General features: G+C 37.8%; 1 protein-coding gene across 3 annotated transcripts in view; it reads right to left on the bottom strand.

The window, feature by feature from the left end:
- birc2 (baculoviral IAP repeat containing 2) overlaps positions 1-2,652 on the bottom strand; it is a 38,761-nt gene extending 36,109 nt beyond the window's left edge. For 2 of the 3 annotated variants that reach the window (XM_051926462.1, XM_051926464.1), the window contains exon 1: positions 1,355-1,652. The gene's annotated coding sequence lies outside the window, so the exon portion shown is untranslated. Of the gene's footprint in view, positions 1-1,354; positions 1,653-2,502 lie in introns of those variants that run through there. The other variant, XM_051926463.1, reaches the window with a different exon arrangement.
- Between the last annotated feature and the right edge of the window lie 14,689 nt (positions 2,653-17,341).

The raw sequence follows: 17,341 nt of genomic DNA, 5'->3' as shown, positions 1-17,341 counted from the left end.
ATAAGTGGAGTCACAAATGTAAAGTGAGGTTTTTAAGAAACCAGTTTTCTGGCTTAACAACGTTACTCACCATATCTGAGTTTTGTGTGTGCAAGTCAACAAACTCAATAACATGGGTGTATGATTCAAATCCAGGAAGCTCAGTCTCAGGGAGCAACAGCAGTAACTACTGTATCACCCCAGTAAAAATGTGTATAGGTATTTAACCGTAAAAGCCACTATACAAAAGAAGTTAACACCACCATAAACTGCAAACCTGTGCAAATTCTATACAGTAACATTAAAATTCAGTCTTCTAGAGCAATGACACAGCAGCACTATCTTTAATGTCTCGGTGCATCCCATGCATTTACTAATAACATAAAAGTTATACCAAAGAACGTTACCATCTTGCTTAGAATAACACACTGATCCAGGTACTGTCTTGCTTCGTGTGGAATGTAAAAACTCCTTGAGTCCAAACCAACTCTTTATTCAGTAAGACACTTAAATATTACTCAATGCAGTTGTGAGCCACTAGAGACTTTAGTGTAGTTGAGGCTGGAACCAGCCCTGACTAGGCCCCAAAGCTGGGCCCTAGCCATGACAGGGAATTCTCATTCCTAATTATACTGGGTCAGTTTACAGTCACCATTTAATCTAAAAAAAAAAAAAGATTAATCAGGGTGTGGGTGTTACATACTCATAAAAACAAAACATGACAAACATTCCAACTCCAGGGTGTAACTAGGACAGGATTTTAAGTCAATGACCAAGTCTTTCAAACTGGCTTTTTCCATCTATGAGTCAATCCCCACTGTAAACCTAACTGCTCATTTAATCATTTGGCTTGTCTCCTAACTTACTGTCTCAAGAATTACCATGTATAGATTTTTTTCTTATACAAAAATCTGTAAGAGGTTTCCGTCTTCAAGAATTCCAGGACATTTTAATTAAAACTGACTCCCCCAGCTGCCCCTCAAAGTGAACATTCAGTTCACACATTAGTAAAATGAAAATGTTTTAGGTGACTGATTGCTCCCCAGGTACAATCTGGACTTCTTTTGATAAAGCGCTTATAAATAAATCCATTAAAAGAACCTTTGGATTGAACTGATCGAACCCATCCTAACTCAGGGTCCAAGCGTTTGTTTAGAAAAGTCAGTACTGGCAGGGACAGGTCAGAGAGCAGAACAGATGCAGGTCTGCATCCACCGATGAATTGCCTCGCTCCACTGACAGCGCGGTCTGTCTTCTAATCGAGACACTGGTCTGAAATAAAACCAGCAGCTGCTACATCACACAGCGCATTTCATAAAGCTTATGAAATATAGCTTGAAAGAATGAGAAGAGAGTAAGTTCTCCGTGTCCTTACCTTTGGTCTTCGTGTGTCAAACGTAACGAAGGCAACCCGCGCGTCTGTAACTATAATCAAGTTAAACAAACGTGTAAAATTCCAACAGCATGACCCCACGCGAAGTACAACCTTCTGTCAAGACTAAACAGATGAGTCAATCAAAAACCCAGTCCGCATTACACCAATGGCTCCGCCTCAGTCATTTCCTTCTGGGGTTTCATTAAATGACAAAATGAAAGCCAAATCACAAAGAAACTCTTCTGAACATCTAGATCACAAGCAACCAGTCAGGTTGGTAACTGCACCCAAGATGTGCATTTTTTAAATAGATAAGTCCGACACGTCACAAAACGGAAAAAAAAATCCCATCTTTCCCCGTCACCTGTTGACGTCATCAAAAAATTACCAACAAATACTATATGGCATGTATTTTTAAAGAATAAAACCAGAATGCGTGATTATATATAAAAGATATATTTTTTTGTTCTTCCAAAAAAAAAAAAAAGGCGTCGAGCACATTGGATTTTGCACAAAAGACGCGTGGCCTCCATTTTGTTCGCTTTCGAGGGGCTGCTGTAACTGCGACACGTTGGAATGCCGTCCGCTTTTCATTGTTGTTAAAATAAAATAAAACAAAATGCTAGTAAAGGAAACTTTAATTTATAAGCGTTCAACAAGGTTCGTAAGAGCTGAAGTGTTGCACCACGTAATGAGTGGCGCCGTCCTTAAATCTCGAAATGGCGGAAGCTGATATTTCCTACTAGTTCGGCTTAGATAAATGTAAATGATATAAACTATTTTTGTTATTTTTTTGCTAAATAAAGATATTTTTACCAAATAAAGAAGCATCTAGGGGTCGCCGTTGTTTAAACTGAATCGAATCTTTCCAAAGTGCATTTTTCACAGACTTTAGTTCAACTCGGCAGAGTGATAATAACAAAATAAAAATAAATAGCTGGAACGTTCTTAATCATATGACTTGATTTTACAGGAATACGTGCTCTTTTTTTACACGCCGTCCTCCCTATATCACGCGGACTTTTGCTTTCTCAAAATGAAACGAGATCACGGACTCGCATAAAAATGCAAAAATAAGACGAGCAAATGAAAATTAGTAAACGATGTATGTGGAGACCCTGAGGTTAACATAATAAAGAAATCATTACCTTAATGCAGCACTGCGGTGTTTCCATGTACGGGCAAAGGAGCGCAAAGAAGAACAACTCCGCCCACCGGTTGTTGACTGTCTTAGTAATGAACATACCGCAGCCAACAGGCTTGTCCCCTGTGTACTATGCATACAGAATGTTCCCAGGATGTCTTATGCAAATTTCTGGTCGCGTTTACACGGATCAGTCCACTCATCGGGACAGGGACTAAACGTAGATTTTCCGAAGGGGATTTTACCCGGTTGAAACATCTTTTAGTTAATTTCAGGACGCCGCAGTCCATCGTAAACTACACCGATCCATCTGTCACCCAAGCGGGCCCCGCTTAACCGAAATTAAAACAATAAGTGTGGTCTATGACAACAAACAAAATAAATTCGAGGTGTTGTTTAGAGCAGAGCCTAAACTGGACAATATAGGTTAGATAATGGATGGTTTAGTTAGAGCTTGAACAAGACGGTGAGCTAAAACGGAAGAAACTGTGACAAAATCGGCTCCTGTGCACGTGAAAGTAGTGGCGATTCTGTACAGTTCATAAAAAAATTAAAACCCGCACAACTGGAAATCTGACAACAGAAAGACACGGAGAGAGATTGGATAAGTGATCTAGGATCACGTAAGCAATGTACTGAACGAAAAAAATATGGTTATCTATGCGCTGAAATGAAAACCTGTGGTCACAGTGGGCTCTCATGGAAAAAGATTGAGTGGCACTGGAAACTGACGTACATGCTAAGAGTTCACAGAACAAGTAAATGTTGTTACTGCAGGTCAAATAATTAACTGATTGTCGGAGACGTGAACGCGCATCTCGCTTGACACGTGCATTTTCATATTTGATAATGCACTGAAATGAGACTTCCAGAGACTACAGCGAATTACTTTATAAAGTGAGTGTAGTCAATTTTGAACAGAAATGTGTGTGGCCACGACATGCTTAACTGCAGCATTTATTTACTATCATCATTTGTCTCAAGCTTTTCTTGGTAAGTGAAGGGTCATGGTAGCATCTCTCTGAGCTTTGCTAGCCATGTCTCCCTATTCCTAGCAACAAGCCCCTTAAGTATATTCTGGGTCTGCCCCTTGGTGTCCTCCCGGTGAGTCATGCTTTATGCTTCTCCCATGGGAGGCACTCATGAGTATCCTAATAGTATGCTGTTGCCTCATCAAATGGCTCTTGTGGATCAGGAGAGGCAGCAGTTCAACCACAAAATGCTCCTGTATTGCTAAGGTTCTTATCTGTTCATAAGTCCAGAAACCCTGCCCAGGAACATCATTTCAGCCACTTGTACTTGTGATCTTGTTCTTTCAGTCATTGCCTAGAGCTTGTGACAATGAACTGACAAGTATATTGACAGGTTTTTCAGCAGACTTAGCTCCCTCCTTACTGCCACAATTCAGTCATAACACTTGTTAAGCTGTTGCTGCTACCACATCAGTTTGTTGGTCAATCTCACGATTATCTCTACCCTCACTCATCATCCTCCACTTTGGGCAGCTTTTCACTCTTTACCTTCAGAGAGTATGCAACTCTTTGCCAGCAAGGGACCATTACCTCTGATTTGATAGTGCTTATGCTCATAATAATAATAATAATTCATTATATTTATATAGCGCTTTTCTCAGTACTCAAAGCGCTATCCACACAGGGAGGAACCGGGAAGCAAACCCACAATCTTCCACAGTCTCCTTACTGCAAAGCAGCAGCACTACCACTACACCATCACACTCACCTATGGACTTTTCCAAAGCACACCAGAGATCACTGCCTGATGAGATTAATAGGACAATATTACCTGCATATAGCAGAAATGCAACCGCAAGATTTATAAAGTTGGTACCTTTCTAACCAAATCTGCAGCACTTGCAGAGTCAAACACCCATGCTGAACAGTCACGATTTAATTCCAAGAATGCAAACACACCTCTTGTTCTGCAAATACGGTGGCTAAATTGCATGCAGCTGCAATCCTAGAAATCTTATACCCCTATAGCACCTCTGATAATACACCAAGGGGTACATGCTCATAAGCTTCTTCCACGTCCACAAAGCAAATGTAATTGTGTTCATGAAGGCAACAGCAGTTCAGAGCACAATGCCAAGAGATAAACTGCATTTCTCTTGAGCAAGTGAGTTGAGTGTAACTTCCTCTAAAGCAAATAAACAAGCTGCAAAGCAACAGATTAAAAAAAAGTACCCATATACGATCGTAGGCATGTGAGCTGTAGCAACCAAAACCAAGCTGAGATAATTGTAGACGAGGTCATAATACCAGCAGTGAGGATATGTTCTTTCTTTTACAGTAAACAGTACAGCCACAAACTGTTCTATTTAAAACGGACATTGTGTCATTGTCTGATTCATCCTTCTACATTCTGTCCTTTTGAGAGAACACTGTGTGCTGCCGAGGAATTCCGTTAGTGAATTTTAAACTTCAAAAGATATTTATCTGCTTTGTTGGCTATGCACAGCTATAAATATGTATATTTATTTATTGCTTTGATCCAGTATTGTAGTGTTAATGTTGTATTCTTTGCTCTTTGGCAGATTCTTGTCTCCTTATTTTTTTACTTTTTTCTTATGAATGGTATCTTCCAATCTGGTTTCATAAGATTTGGTCTCCATTTCTTTGCCAAAAGACCAGGTGTCTTTACATTTGGAAAGATGTGCAAAGATGGGTACTGATTCAGTATTACTTGCAACAATTGAACACTGTGCAAACTAGCTTGCTCCTCTCTTCACTGATATCTTTAACCCGTGTCTCACATAATACACTGTCCCAGAGTGCTTTAACTCCTCTGTTGTTATTCCAGTTCCCAAAAAAACAGAAAATAAGCTGCCTAAATCACTGAAGTTTCACTGCACTTGCATCAATTCTAATAAAAATATTTATTTACTTATCCATTTGACATCTGTTACTGCTCCTCATCTTGACACACTTCAGTTTACAAATAAACTAAATAGGTCTGCAGATGACGCCATAAACAGGGGTCTGCATGTTGTGCTACAGCATCTGGACTATGAAGGAACTTACATCAGCGTTTAACACCATTGTATATACTGAACTGAATGCGTCCATCTGTTAATGCCTTTACAATTTTTTGACAAATAAGAAGTCATATGTTCAGATGGCTCTTACTTCTCAGACTGTCTCCACATTAGAACAGGTACCCCTCAAAGATGTGAACTCCCCCCCTATTCTTATCCCTGTACACCAATAACTGTAGGTCCACTGACCCTTCAGTAAAAATCAAGTTTGCCAATTATACCACCATTATTGGAATGATTACTAATGGAAATGAAACAGCATACAGAAAGGAGATGACTCATCTTTTGTCTTGGTGCACCACAAATAATTTGGTACTCAGTACCACCAAGACACAGGAAATGGTAATTTACTTTCAGAAATAGTTACAACCCCTCCTGCTTGAAATGAATGATTGTACAGCCAAAATGATGCAATCCTTCAAGTCTTTGGGCACAAATATCACAAACACTGTTAGCTGGGACATGAACACCACTTCCATCACTAAGAATACTCAGCTGCAGATATATCTTCCATACCAACTAAAGAAATTAAATATGTCCCAGCCCATCCTAGTACAATCCGACAAAGCCATAATTGTGATCATATTCTCCATTGTTGTCTGGTCTGGTTCAGCTACAGTTCACCCCAAAAATAAATTACACAATATTGTGAGGTTTGCTGAGAAAATAATAGGCTGTGCTTTTCAATCTGTTGCAGAACTGCATGCATTTAGTGTCATAAACCATGTCCAAAAGATCATCACTGACTCAATCTCACCAATGTTCCAACAATTGTTTCAAAAACTACCCTCAGGTAAATGCTTTAAGTCAGTTAAAACTAAGACTAAGAAACACCTAAACAATTTCTTTCCCAGAGTCATAGCCCACACAAACCAGTAATTTAGCCTGTCTTACTCATCTATTCGTATATTCTTCCATATATGCAAGTGTGAATGTGTTTGCATATGCAAATGTATGCATGTGAATGTGCATACTCACTTTGCACACACACTTTCAATTGCATGTCTCTTTTATAATTGCATTCTTCTGCAACAGTTTATAATGGTTCTATTCAATAAGGGCGCGCACAAAAAGGCGACCTTCAAAAGGGCGACCTCAATTGGGCGCGGAGAATAAAAGCGCACATAAATAAAAGCGATCTTCAAAAGGGCGACCTCAATTGAGCGCTGAATAAAAGCGCACATAAATAAAAGCGAGCTTCAAAAGGACGACCTCAATTGAGCGCCGAATAAATGCGCGCGTAAATAAAGGTGCGCTTCAAAAAGGTGACCTCAATTGAGCACGGCAAATAAAGGAGTTCGTAGATAATTTAGTTGAAATGGCTCTGGAGTATGTGAAGAGCAACAAAGGTGCAGATCTACTCGTAGTCGAAGGCTATACATTCAGAAAGGAGAAAACTATCAACGGGAAACACATCTGGAAATGCACTGAATATAGGATTGGAAAATGTTCCTCTCGCTGTCATACCAAAAATGGATTATTCGTCAAGAGACCATCTACGCACAACCATGTTCCAGATGTGGCGAAGATCGAAACAAGGAAAGCAATAGTGGACATGAAACAACGAGCAACTTCTTCTACTGACGGACCGCAGGAACTCGTGGCTACAGCAACCCAAGGTCTGTCATCAGCATCTCGAATATCTACGTGGCATTGCACATAATCTACAGCTTCAAGTGTAACTTGCTTTCACCTTTTTATACATTCAGTCATTGCCTTAATCTAATTTTCTGTAATTTTGAAAACAACGAAATATAGAGAGCTTTAGAAATAGTTTGTTAGAAGTTCATGCATTAATTAATTAGATGTTTTAATATTCTTGCTTTCACCTTTTTATACGTTCAATCATTGCCTTTATCTAATAAATTTTCTGTAATAATTTTGTTGCGTTTGCCTTTATTCGCTGCGCTCAATTGACGTCACCCTTTTTAAGCACTCCTTTATTAATGCGCGCATTTATTCGGCGCTCAATTGAGGTCGCCCTTTTGAAGATCGCTTTTATTTATGTGCGCCTTTATTCGACGCTCAATTGAGGTCACCCTTTTGAAGATCGCTTTTATTTATGTGCGCTTTTATTCGCCGCGCCCAATTGAGATCGCCCTTTTGAAGGTCGCCTTTATGTGCGCGCCCTTATTGACGGATACCGTTTAGAATATATACATCATTGTTTAACTTATGTTATTTGTATGTGATGCTGTGTTATGTTTTAAACAGCTCCAAAGATACCAAGTGAAATTCCTGTACATTAAGTACTGGCAAACAAAAGTGATTCTGATTCTAAAGCAGTGTGGCTGAAGCACTTTCCATTCTTCCATTTTCTTTTTTATTTTCGCAGTGCAGGGTCAAAGTTAGCCAATGCCAGTCTTGAAAGCAACTGACTAAAGGCAAGAACTAAGCACAAATGAGATGCTAGACCATCACAAAATACATTCACATACTCTCACACTCATTCATATTGGACCAACTCAAAGTCAACACTGAAACTAATATGAATGACTTTGGCGTGTGTAGGAATAACTGGAGAATCCAGAGAAAAGCTGACAGATGTGGGAAGATTATTTATCAATTTTGTAAACCTTTTTATTTTCTTATACTACCAACAGGTCACAGGCAGGTGGAGATAATCCTGGCAGTGTTTTGTGAAAAGCAAGAACTAGTCATGGAAAGTATGGGAGATGTGAAATATGAAATAAAACTGGATCATTAGGCTTAACTATTACTTTTTTTTTTTAGTAGTTTAAGTACAGCTAGATAATTTGGTCTCCCATTGCATTTTCATAGCAAGGTAGCATTTTAATTGCTTAATGCTTACACATTTATTTCTATGGAGAGAGAAGAAAACTACAAAAGCTGAAGTTGTTTAATACTTCAAAAATAATCAAGTGTTTATGTCATCAAGGACAGCATGCATAATAAGAAGGGGCTTATAAAATTAATACAGTACAAAGCAAAAAAAACATGAATATGGCACTGGCAGTACTAAATCTTTAAACTCTCATATTTCATTACAAGGTTAAATTAAACTTGGACCTATCATTGTAGAATCTCACACACAGTCTAAACTTTACCTGAATGTGATTCATTCCATCACATGGCACATTGACTCATACTGGACGATTTTAGAGTCATAGGTCAGTGATGAGAGAAGTACAAACAGCCTCTGGAGAAACCCCCACAAATACTGGGTGAACAGGCTGTCTTCACGGGTAGTGAAAGGACCAGGTATTGAAATGAAGTCCCTAGAGGTCTGAGGCTGTTAGAAGTTATGTGCATTGAAATCCTCCATAAGAAAGAGTGAAAGAAGCTCCTTAGTCTATAAGAATATTCTTGTCACTGAATAAGCCAAGTCATTAATTTTTTTTTAGTTTTTCCAACGTCCCTATCACTATTGCATTAGAGGTTTAACTACTGGAGTGGCATTTCCATTTTCTAATGTAAATCTGTTGCAATACAAATATATTAAATGATACAATATTAAATTTATAAATATAACACTTTTCTGTTTCTTTAAGAAGACAATTGCCCTGCACCTTCACACCTAAACGGGTTTTGCAGAGACAGTGTCTAGTCCACTGCCCTTTACCTCTGAATACTGAGCTAAGCTTCCTTACATGGGCAGGGGTCTAAATAGGAGCTGCTTTGGCCTTTAAATCAAAGTGTCTGTTTTGTTCCAGTAGAAGATCATTTACAAAGAAAGACTTGTATGCAAATGCCCTGACATTTAAGAGATGATTTCTTTGTACCCAATTGTTTAGTGGGCTGAGAACCAATAAAATTCTTATTGAATTACTCAAACTGTTGCTTGTAAAATTGGTATACTCTTTGGCTGTACTGCACTCCACTTTGTTTGGCTGTGATCATACTGATAACTAAACACAGCAGTCTTATTTTTTTTTTCTTCTGTGGGGCTTAGAACTTTAAGACCACGTGACATTCCTCATCTTCTCCAGTGTTGTCTGTCATAGCCTTCATTTATTTAATTTCAGCCAGCTGGAGGCAGTCGGTGGGACACTTCCGTGAAACCAGTCACATAATATGACATGTCCTGCAACTCACTCCAACTAGCTGGTGACTTTTTCCAAAGAAATTAAACAAGTTTGATTTTGTCTTTAGTTTTAAGGGTAGGCTCTGTGTGCATGAGAGCTGACAACCAACAAATGCTAATCTGGAAGTACAGTGAATATAAGGAATAAGAAATATAGGGGCTTTGGACATCATGAGCAGAATAGACGCTTCTCTATCTGCTGTCTCATGTTTTACATACCATGACAAATTGGAAAAAAGAATAAAAAAAGTGCAGAGATTGCAGCTGAACTTGCCATAGTTGCTAACCCTTCTTACAGTGCTAACTCCATCTGGCAGCACACTATTGGCCGTCACAAAAGTGGGCAAGCATGACTGTGTTGGAAGGTCACCTCGCAGTCAGTAAATTAGACATGGCCAGCAATTTCCAGTCATTTTAACTGAGATAAGCAACAGCAGTTGGCAAGTCTGACATACATTAAAACTAGAAGTCGTGTAGTATGACATTGGCATTAGGGGAGGAGGCTGCATCACATCTGTGTATGGCAGCAGCTCGGACTGTTAAGAAATGCAGAGGGTGATGAAGGTGTCACAGAATACTCCCAGCACAGAGCAGCCTTCTGTTCATGATATATACAACACTCATTGTCTTCGAAAGGCAAACAGAATGATTAAAGACCTCAGCCATTCAGCTTATCTTACTCCTCCCTTCTGACAAAATGTACAGGGCTGTTGGCATTCACACCAGTAGGTTAGGGAGCAGTTTCTACCTGAAGTCATAAGGTTGCTGAACAGTCAGTCATAAGAACAAAAATTGTAATATGACAAATAATGTGCATAAATATATAATACTTGCAAATACATATCTTATATAATTGCATATATATATACATCTATATATATAAAATCCCTATGTGCGTCCAGGTGTCCGTGTGTGGGTGTTTTCTGGTGAAGTGCGCATGTGCGGGGCACGGTGCTATGCGCGATATTACTGTCAGAGAAAGTTAGAGGCGTTTTACGGAAATACAAACCAGTATTACTGCGAGAGGAAATTAAAGGTATACAATACAGTGATGCATATTACAGCCACATACAAGCCAGTATTACTGTCAGAGGAGATTAAAGGCATATTACCGACGTGCACGCCTGTATTACCGCCAGAGAAAATTAAAGGTATATTACGGACGTACGGACGTATATTACGGACGTACAAGCTAGCGGACGTACAAGACGGTATCCTTCAATAAGGGCGCGCACAGGCATCCTTCAATAAGGGCGCGCACAAAAAGGCGAGCCTCAAAAGGACGACCTCAATTGGGCGCAGCGAATAAAGGTGCGTGTAAATAAAGATCTGCACCTGTTGCTCTTCACATATTCCAGAGCCATTTGAACTAAATTATCTACGCGCCCTTATTGAATAGAGCCGTACAAGACAGTATTACTGTCACAGAAAATTAAAGACACACAATACACGGCGGCAGCCCACGAAGAACGGTCAGCTCAGCAAGTAAACATCAACAAAAGAAAGGCTGAAGGAAAGAAAAATTCGACCAACAAAAAGAATGAGGTCAAAGTCCCTTGCCATTTAATATAGACTGTTCCTACTAATGTTTATGCACTACTGTTCTAGCGCCCGTTATTGTAACGGGCTAAATGACTAGTATATATATATATATATATATATATATATATATATATATATATATATATATATATATATATATATATATATACCTGTATATGTTGCATGTTATGTGTTTTGTGTGTGTGCATCTTTTGTTTGTATTGTTTTATTTTCAACTGTTCAAAGGAGACATGCAAGTAAGAATTTCATTCTACTGAGTACACATGACAATTAACTTGACTTGGCAGGATCTTTCCAATCACTGACTCTATAACACTCTACCTGGATATGTTTTCTGTTAACACTGAAGGGTATCCCACTTCTAAAACCAATGTAATAGGTTTTATCCTCAACAGCTTTCTTGCTGACTGGCAATACAATTAGTAATTTAGCCTAAATGAACATTCTTGTAGCCTAGGAAGGTATTAACTCCCTCTCATTTGGTGTTGGGTGATGAAGACACTACACTGCTCTTTTCACAATTTCACTTCTTAAATAAGAGTCATAATTCCATTTTAACCTGCATTTTTAGAACTGCTTTTGACATGATTCTTGTACATAATAATAATATAAACCTTCTTGTTAATAAAGATTCAGCCTGTGAAGCAAATGTTGCAACTAACCTAACCTAAATGTTGCAGCTAACCTAAACAGCATATCCTGTTTTGACAGGCTAAGAAAATTTAACCTCTTTAGTACTGAACAGAGGAAGGCTATGGGTCCTCAGCCAGCTCTTCAGAATCCTCAAAAACATCCATAAAGTTGATCCACCTGAACTCATTAATTTAAACAATGAATCTCAATCTTTAGGACACGGATCTAAATTAAGGGGAAATTCAATCAGGATGGACACCGGGAATAACAATGTATGTGGAATAAACTATACACTCATGAACTGAAGCTGAAACGTGGCAACTTTTAAAAAGTATCTCTATGAGAAATGGGATACCTCAACTATTGGCTGACCTAATGAGTGGTTAGCACTGCTGCCACACAGCTTAAGAGTCCTGTGTTCAAATCCAGACACTGTCAATGTGAAGTGTACATGTGATTATATGTTTGCATTGGCTTTCTTCTGACATCATAAAGATGTGCATTACGAGAATTGTAAAGTAAAACTTGGTTTGGTATAAGTGCGTGTGGCAACAATAGACTATTGTCCAGCTGCTTCCTGCTTTTCTCATGATGCTGCTGGGATGGATTCCAGTGCCCATGACCACAAACTAGATGAAGAAGGTTTGACAATGGATTGGTGAATTGAATGGAAGAAAGTAAGCTGTTTTTTTAAAGTTCCCTGACTGGCCAATCAATATGTATTTTGATATGCAAAATCACATTATATTTACAGATCCTAGCATTTTTCCAGCTACATCCACCACTGGGTTAATAAAAGCCATACAGTATTAATACATACTGCTGTCGTTTTTACAAAGATAAATGTCAGAAACTTTATGCTTATAAAATGCATCTTTTTAATCAGATCAACACCACCACATTCAGTACTGGCAAAATGCTAACTCATTGCTGTGATAATTCTCATTGTTTTCTTTCTGCATATGAGTCTAGAAAAATTCAATTTCTTTTTGTGTTTTAACTAGCTCTTCTTGTAAATGTATTGGTTTAAAAAAAAGGTTCTGCTCAACGCTAATTATGAAAAATAGAAATAAGTATGATAACACATAAGTAGGGCTGCTTGGGGAAGAACCACTCAAATAGGGAAAGCAGGTGCTTAGCATATATCGAAAGAGTGGCACTACAACAATTCATTTTGTCCCAATGGTAACTTTTTGCATGCTTACAATTTTGTGTCAGATCTGTTCTTTAAGGTCAATGCTTTTTGTATAAACCCATTATTTTTAACTGCAGTAGACACTATTTTAAATATCTCAAAAAAATTCTGTCTTTAATGGGAGTTAGCAAATGTTATTGATACTCGTTTTTGACTGTTTCATTTCCTCAGCTTCAGTCCTTCTTGACCCTCTTTCATATGTAATTTGGTTTTTCCTTTTCAACCACTCTCTTGACAATACAGCCAAATATTATTTTTCTAACTTTAATTTCTGTGTTTTTCAGTGTGGAAATAACCTCTACTTGTTTTAGCTTTACAATAATTATTATTCATATTAACACTCATTGTTTAAACTACCAACATATCTCAGTTGCCTATTGTTGTTAACAACGTTCATATGGCAGCACATTGTTAATCTTGTCACTGTGTAACTTGAGACTGTTAATCATGGTACTGTATCATTCTCCTCCAACATCTCATGGATATTGGGAACTCTTCTGTTTCTCTAAGAATAGTTTGACTGCTATTTCACTAGAGAAAAGCACATACAGGGGGTCCTCGAGTTACAACGTCTTGACATACGACGTTTCGAGTTTACAACGCTCACTCCCATAAAAACTTAAAAAAGTGAGACGTGAGAAAAGAATAAAGATAAGGATTTTTTTTACTTATTTTTTCTGTACAGTGTACAGTACAGTATATTTATGTCCTTTTCCTTTTTCTGTGGCTTTGTTGTGTTTTTATGTTCTAGATTATGATTTTGCAAATGTGTTAGGATAGGTAAGTGACTGAGGCTAGGGTGTGTTTCGACTTACACCAAAATTCGGGTTACATCTCTGTTGTAGGAACGGAACTGTGTCGTAACCCGAGGACCCCCTGTATTATGTTATGAAAATCATTGGTCCAGTCTTGTTTTTGATTGATATATTATCCTTTGGCAGCATGGACGTGCAGTGCTGCTTCACAGCTCCAAGATCCCCGGTTCAGCTTCTATTCTAACCAAAGTTTCAAGTAGTCCAGTATGACTTAGTGTCAGTGTGTACGTGAGTGGAGAGTCCTTCCTTCCATTTAACATTAAGTGGACATTCAAGTCTCCACTCCATTTTGGTCCTGTACCCTTCTAATGATCTTATTTCTTGGCATATTGTATGAGTCCGCACCCTGAACATGACATACTGTACAGTAACAAAATTTCCATAGTAAAATTCTGTATTCAAATAGGAATGTAATACAGTGAGGTATTTTTCTTCCCTGTAAGAAGCATTTCATTGTTGTTATTTGGTCAAGTAGCCACATAAAGGAGAAAGAGAGAGAAGCACAGATGAACAAATATAAACAGCAAATTGATTTTTACAGGAAAGATTTTTTACAGAAAGAGCTTTGTGGGGAGGTGACAAGGGTTCAAATCCTGTCCTAGTCACTGTCAGTGTAGGGTTTGTACAGAATTTTTTTTGGTCTCAGGAACCTATCTTCCTCCCAATACCAAAGATACAATGAGTGGGCTAGACTAGTGCTAAACTGGCCCAGTGTGGGTTTGTATTTTAGTATGGCCCGCAACCACCTGGCATTCTGTAAATGAGCTTAAAATGGAGCATACAATTTGAAAAATTAGGAACGTCATATTCAAATTTGAAAATTCAAGTATATTTAGATGTAATCTTTACCTATTTCTAGGCAATGTATTTCTCTTTAGCATTTAAAGGTTACTGGAGTTTTTTTCAGGGATTTTTTCCACTGTTTCCGGTAATCAAAAGGAGCAAAGAAAAAGGAATAAGGAATACATCAGATAAGCTCATTTGTGTTCTGCATTAAATAAAATGTAGTTCTGTACATTAATACATTCTTGTATACAAGGCCCCATTAGGCAGCAGTGCATTGCATGCTGGTTAGACCTGCAAGTAAGAATTTCACTGTACACTTTGCCTATGACAATATCACTACTAGCATTAGTTGCCTTGGGACAAGTGCTATCAGAAAACTGTTGGATGGGAGGTTAATAATGAGGATAAGAGATGTGTGCATCGCTGTACTGTCCAGTGTTAGTTCCTGCCTTGTGCCCAGTACTGCCAGGTTAAGCTGCAGCTCCAGTGACTCAGAACTGCATTATGTACATTTAAAAAAATAATTAAGTTACAACTTTTTTTTCTATTTTATACAATTCAGTGTGTGTCTATTGTATTCTACACCCAGCTTTAAGCATGCTGTTTGTTCAGGAGGATAAAATCAATCAAGAGGCTTCAATCTGCCTCTACTATAATTTTTTAATTAAATGGCAAGAACTATATTTTATTTTATTCATGTGTTCATGTGTCATTTTATTATGTCTGTGTAAATCAAAATCTACAAATATTAACTGTTCATAACTCAACAAAATTATTAATGGATAAATTAATTCTTTGGAATTAGTGTTGGAGGATAGAACAGTATATACAGTATATGTGCATATGTGTGTAAATCCAGATTTTGGTATCTATTTTCTATTTTATTTTATATATATATATATATATATATATATATATATATATGGTTAATTAAACGATACACCCCCCCCCCCTTGATCATACTGACTTAGTCAAGGCCACCCACCCCCCCCAATACTGAATGTGTTGCTATATATTGCCTTTGATTCTTGTAAGTCTAAGCATTATCCTCTGATGAAGACCCCTGATAGGGGTTGAAAGCTCAGGAATAAAACTATTTTATGATACGTGATTCGTTTTTTCTCCCTTTGTGGATCTCCAACTGCAAATATATATATATATATATATATATATATATAAAATTATATTTTATTATATTTCTATTCTATTTTAATAAATATTACTTTACTTTTAAATTTCTATACTTTGTTTTTATATCTAGAGTGACTGAGGTATTAAAGTAAATAACAGGGCACTCATCTTTTAAGAGATCGCCAATCTCTTTCTCACAGAGTTTTAGCATGTTGAGGGGGATGTCCTAAAGGAAGTGGACCTCAGAAGAAGAGTAAACACATCGTTGGTAAGTAAGTAGATTTACCCAAGGTGTGCCAGCCTCCAAGTATCCCAGGAACACCAGTTTGTTGTTCGTACCAAAGCAAGTGAGTCACTTTCTGGACTATTAAAGAGTGACTGGCAAGGTAAGCATTATTTATAAGTACTGGTTTGGATAGGATCTGTGTTGTTGTATACTGTATGTCTTACTACTCTTCAGTAAACAGTACATATATATATACAGTATATATGCATACAGTGTATATATATATATATATGGTTGAAATAGTTTACTGTCAAATAATGCAAAGAGTATGCGACACGTGTTTCGCCCTAATTCTGGGCTCATCAGGTGTACACACTCTACTGCACTCCCTCTCGGGAATTGAACCTCGGACGTCAGCGCTAGAGGCGAAGCCCCTAACGTTGCGCCACGGCGTGTGGTTCATTTATTTGACAGCATGTAGATCGGGGTAATTACATTCACGGCATTCGTAGTCTGAATCACAATCTGATTGTATGGGTGGTTACCTACCAGGTAACGCTTATGGTTGGTCAGCAAGTCGGCTAACATCCGCCACGGTGCCCTCTATCAGTTGCGAGAAGCAGATCATAGAATGGTTGAAACAGTTTACTGTCAAATAATGCAAAGAGTACGCGACACGTGTTTCGCCCTAATTCTGGGCTCATCAGGCATACACACTCACTGCACTCCCTCTTAGGAATCGAACCTCGGATGTCAGTGCTAGAGGCGAAGCCCCTAACGTTGCGCCACGGCGTGTGGTTCGTTCATGTGACAGCATGTAGATCGGGGTAATTACATTCACGGCATTCGTAGTCTGAATCACAATCTGATTGTATGGGTGGTTACCTACCAGGTAACGCTTGTGGTTGGTAACCACCCATACAATCAGATTGTGATTCAGCCTACGAATGCCGTGAATATATATACATATAGTGAATATATATATATATATATATATATATATATATATACAGATAGACATTTTTATATATATATATATATATATATATATATATATATATATACTGTATCTGTATATATATATATATATATATATATATATATATATATATATATATATATATATATATTCACTATATGTATATATATTCACGGCATTCGTAGGCTGAATCACAATCTGATTGTATGGGTGGTTACCTACCAGGTAACGCTTGTGGTTGGTAACCACCCATACAATCAGATTGTGATTCAGACTACGAATGCCGTGAATATATATACATATAGTGAATATATATATATATATATATATATATATATATATATATATATATACAGATACAGTATATATATATATATATATATATATAAAAATGTCTATGTGGCAGTCTGTCTGT

Source organism: Erpetoichthys calabaricus, chromosome 4 (assembly GCF_900747795.2).
Source record: "Erpetoichthys calabaricus chromosome 4, fErpCal1.3, whole genome shotgun sequence".
NCBI lineage: Eukaryota > Metazoa > Chordata > Cladistia > Polypteriformes > Polypteridae > Erpetoichthys > Erpetoichthys calabaricus.
Note: the sequence above shows the minus strand (reverse complement) of the source record. Positions and strands in the feature narration are given on the sequence as shown.